Consider the following 5,135-nt stretch of genomic DNA (forward strand, 5'->3'; position numbering starts at 1 on the left):
TTTTTTTTTTTTTTTTTTTTTTTTTTTTTTTTTTCCGGGCCCGGCAATGGATCCCAACCCCCAGTGTTGCCCCCGTACCGGACCGGGGACCGGCAACGGGATCGCAACCCTCGGCGTTGCCCCCGCGCCCCGCTCAGCCAGTGAGCGGGAACTGGTCTGTATGTGGGATCCGAACCCTCGGCGGGAGCGCCACCACGCTTCCCAAGCGGCGCACTATCCAGTGCGCCACCGGGCCGGCCCATGTCCCTTTCTTTAATGCTAACATTGTTTATTTGAGCCACCTCCCTTTCTTTTTCTTGATCAATCTTGCTAGGAGTTTCTCAATTTATTATAATATTGGATAGAAATTAGACTCAGATGGAATCTAATCCTAGGACAGCAGCTCACTGTTCTACCATCCCTAGGGTGAGGACCTAGTTTTTAGGGTTCTCAATGGCATCCACCACATCTGAGTTTCTTGTTTTGGGTTTTTTTTTTTTTTTTTTTTGCGGCTGGCCTGTACGGGGATCCGAGCCTTTGAACTTGGTGTCGTAAGGCTGCCCTCTAACCAACTGAGCCAACTGGCCAGCCCCACATCTGAGTTTCTGACAGCAGCATGGAGCAAGTAGAAAGAAAAGGGCAAAGGTCATGGGCTACTTCTCACTGGCTGCTTAACAGACCTTGGTCCTTTCCTCTTCTTTGCCTTCTCAAATCCACAGTCATCTCATGCAGCTGAATGCTGTCTATGTGCGGATAATTCCAAATTCATATCTGCAACCCAGTCCTCTCTCCTGAGCTCCAGACACGTAAATTCAACTGCCCACACGAAATTTCTGCTTGAATATCTAATAGGCATTTCAAACTCAACATGTCCAAAATTGAACTTGCTAGAAAAGAAAAGAAATCCAACAGAATGCTGGAGACCCAAATGGTCACTTTCTTCTGAATGTTTTCTGATCCCAACTTGATTGCAACTTGGTTGCAATCCCCAGACAGAACACTCTGCAACTCCTGGCATTCCCTCATTTAATGGATCTTAACCAGCTATTTTTTTTTCCTTGCAGCTGGCTGGTATGGGGATCTGAACCCTTGACCTTGGTGTTATCAGCACCATGCTCTCCCAAGTAAGCTAACCAGCCAGCCCACTGCTTGTGAAACTTTTGATTATGTACTGAGTTCTGTTGTAAAATGTCTAATCGTGAGTCAAAATAAAATATTTTGACTGGTATAAGTCTCAGGGTTTAGCAGGTGCCCTCTGGACAAACACCAGCTACAAGGCTCATTTACTCGATAGGAACTGCCCTTTCTTATTATTTCTGGTCTCTGTTATTTCCCTGACTTTGTAGTCAGTTCATAAAACAAGATAATTTTATTCATCTTTTTTTTTTCTTTCTTTTTTTTTTTTTTTGTCTTTTTCCGTGTCCAGTAACGGATCGCAACCCTCAGTGTTGCCCCCGTACCGGACCGGGGACCGGCAATGGGATCGCAACCCTCGGTGTTGCCCCCGCGCCTCGCTCAGCCAGTGAGCGGGAACCGGTCTGTACGTGGGATCCGAACCCTCGGGCGGGAGCGCTGCCGCGCTTCTCAAGCGGCGCACTATCCAGTGCGCCACCGGGCCGGCCCTTATTCATCATTTTTTAAGTGCTATATATGAGGAGGGGTTTCTCTGCACCAGTCTTTTGTCATTTTGCTGGTAATGAAACTGTCGCCCAGTGGCTCTGTCCCATCTCATTCCATCATCACAGCTCATTACGTTCCTGCTTCACTCACCTGCTTCGTGTTCCCCAAATCCTCCAAACTCTCTTTTGCAGTCTTCGCACTTCCTGTTCCTTCACCTGGATTGCTCCTCCCTGGCACTTCCCAGTCTGGCTCCTTTGCATCTGTCAGACCTTCTCCATCAATCAGGATTTGCTCACTTATAAGTGGCAGAAAACTCAACTCAAAATGGCTTAAGAAAAAACTGGATAATTTATTGGCTCACTTAACCGAGAAGTCCAAAGGTAGCACTACCTTCAGGTACAGCTGGCATCAGGTGTTCCAAGTGGCTTTACCAGGATTCTCTTCGTTTCTGGGCTTGCCTGCCGGGTAGGCTCATCCTCACACAGCTCTTCCGTGTGGCGGCCAGAGGGCTGCCTGAGGCTCCGGGTTTATAATTTATTTGGTTAACAATTCTCAGGCAGAGCGTTTCTCTTAACCAATAGTTCCAGTAAATGTCTTAGTATTGAGTTTCACTGGCCAGGCCAGGGTCACAAACCCATTCCCGGAGATGGGCTGGAATCAGCCCCACAGAAAACATGCACTGAGCATGTAGGAGAGGTGGTTCCCCCAACTTTTATCAAAAAGGAGAACAAGTGGATGATGGGATGGCGAAAACCACAGCTGCCCACCGTCCCTGATGTCCCTATCTGCTGTTACTCTGGGTTATTTCCCGCACCTCTCTGTTGGCTTCCTTCATAGCATGAATGATCGTACTTGTGTTGACTCTTCATGGCCTTCCTCTCTTCCTCTGGATTGAGAGTGTTCAGAAGGCAGGACCTTGCCTGTCTTGATCACTGCTATATCCTCACACTGAGACTAGTGTCTGGCACACAGTGTTTAATCAGGGCTGGTGGCAAGAGTGAACTTGTTGGAGAGCCAGGCTCTCTTGCTTTCTTAAGAAGCCCTCACCAGAGGCTGGCCGGTTAATTCAGCTGGTCGAGTGCAGTGCTGACAACACCAAGATCAGGGGAGGGTTCGAATCCCCATACTGACTTGCCAAAAACAAAAAAACTCCTACTGAAGTGATTCCTTCATGCCAGGCAGCAATATTTCCCTCTCTACTGGAGCAGTCCCATCAGCATATAAAGGTGCTCCTAGTAGTTTCAAAACCTCTCTGACCTCACCTTCTTGCCAGCGACCACCCCATTTCTCTGCTCCTTTCAAAACAAAACTTCACAGAAGAGTGGTCTATAGGTGCATGATTGCTTCGTCACATTCGGTTTGTCATTCGGTCCTCTTTCCTGCTTTCCTGCTTTATCCCGACCCCTCCTGCTCAGGCACCTCTCCTGGTTCCTCCCCGTCATCCTGACCTCTGCATGTGGTCATGCCTCTGGCCTCTGGCCCCTGTTCACTTCTCTCTCCACACTCTCTCCAGAGGCCATTCATCCTGTTCCATGGCTTTAAGTACCATCTATACCTTGATATCTCACCAAATTTAAGTCTCCAGCCCCGAGTCTCCAATGCTGACTTCCTGAAGCATCTATATACCTGCCTGCCTACCATGGATATCCAACTTGGGTGTCCAAAATAAAATTCTTTCCAAAAGTTTATCTATCCCCCATGTGTGTAGACCAGAAATATATTTTTCCTCTCTGTATTATTTCTCTTATTGAATTTTGCCTTCCCACATTAGACTGATATATAACGAACATGATTTTACAAGTTAGATGTTCGTTTTCCAATGCCCAGTAACTCAAACCATGTTATCTGAATTCTGCGTTAATGCCAGTTATTTCAAATAATCTCCCCACCTTTGAAACTGAATGTACACCTCCTGCAAAGTATACTATTTCTTAGTTGGACAAAAAAATAGGAAGATATAAAGAATTTCCACCATTTTTGAAAACTGGGAAGGTCCCAAGATTAAGAGTAGTTGCAGCCACGACGGCAGCCTTTGCCGTGGAACCCCAGGCACCCACGCTGGGGTCTGAACCAGTGATGCTGGGTTCAGATCTGCCAAAGCCAGTAGTTAATGCCCAGTTCTTACTTGGATTTTTAATGGGGGATTTGCCAGCTCCAGTGACTCCACAACCTCGATCGATTAGTGGCCCTTCAGTAGGAGTAATGGAAATGAGATCACCTTTACTTGCAGGCAGGTCAGCACCACAACCAGTTGTACCAGTTCATAGAGATAAAAGTGGAGCTCCACCAGTTAGAATTATATATGATGACAGTTCCAGCCCAGGACTTGGGTCAACATCTTTAACTTCAAGAAGACAGCCAAACATTTCAGTAACGCAGAGTCCTCTTGTCGGGGTTATGACAACTACTCCTGGGATGGGGCAAAGTATGTTTAGTCCAGCAAATATTGGTCAACCATGAAAGATGACATTATCTCCTGCCCAGTTGGATCCTTTTTATACTCAAGGAGATTCTCTGACTTCTGAAGATCACCTCGATGACACTTGGGTGACTGTGTTTGGGTTTCCTCAAGCATCTGCTTCCTACATGTCATTATATTTTGCACAATATGGGAATATCTTAAAACATGTGATGTCTAACATGGGAAATTGGATGCATATTCATTACCAGTCTAAACTGCAGGCCTGGAAAACCTTAAGCAAAGATGGGAGAATTTTTGGCAAATCCATTATGATTGCTGTAAAACCATATATTGATAAAAGTGTTATGCAAAACAGTTACAGATGTGCTTTATCATCTCCATCTCTAGCCTTTACACCAGCAATCAAAACCTTAGGTACATCAACACGACCTGGAAGTACTCCTAGGATTTCTACCATGAGGTCTCTTGCTACAGCATACAAAACTTCTACTGGTGACTATCAGATTATTTTTGACAGAAAAATGCCAAAAAAAGATAAAAGTCTTGTATCTAAAGCAATGGAGTACACATTTGGCTGGTAGTATAATAAGAGCTAAGAACTCAACTACCAAGGAAGAGGCTGCTACACGAAAACAGAGTTAGCAGAGTACTGCCGGTCTCCTTTGGTTAGTTGTATAACCATTTTTGACAGTATCGGAAAGCTATCTCATACTTCTTTTAGAAGCCTTTTTCCTTAAGGATACTGCCTATTTGTAGCTCGCACTTTAAAAGATGCTTGAGATACACTTAAAAAAAAACTTAAAATCCCTGTAAATAGGATTTTGTGCTTTCTGGACTAGCATGCTTAAGCACAAAAAAACTCAGCACTGATTACTATAAATTAAATACTCGTGGTGAGGGTTCTTCATGAGAAGGTGGGGTGAGTTTCATAAAGGATAGGATTTTGTGCTTTCTGGACTAGCATGCTTAAGCACAAAAAAACTCAGCACTGATTACTGTAAATTAAATACTCGTGGTGAGGGTTCTTCATGAGAAGGTGGGGTGAGTTTCATAAAGGGAAACTACAGGTGCTTCTGTCAAGGCATAGAGATTATAATTGGCAATTTGAATTATG

General features: G+C 45.0%; 1 pseudogene; it reads left to right on the forward strand.

Annotated features, from left to right (window-relative positions):
- Nucleotides 1-4,602, forward strand: part of LOC103602023 — a 10,946-nt pseudogene extending 6,344 nt beyond the window's left edge.
- Nucleotides 4,603-5,135: the final 533 nt, after the last annotated feature.

The sequence above is a fragment of the Galeopterus variegatus genome, unplaced genomic scaffold (genome assembly GCF_000696425.1).
Source record: "Galeopterus variegatus unplaced genomic scaffold, G_variegatus-3.0.2 Scaffold109, whole genome shotgun sequence".
NCBI lineage: Eukaryota > Metazoa > Chordata > Mammalia > Dermoptera > Cynocephalidae > Galeopterus > Galeopterus variegatus.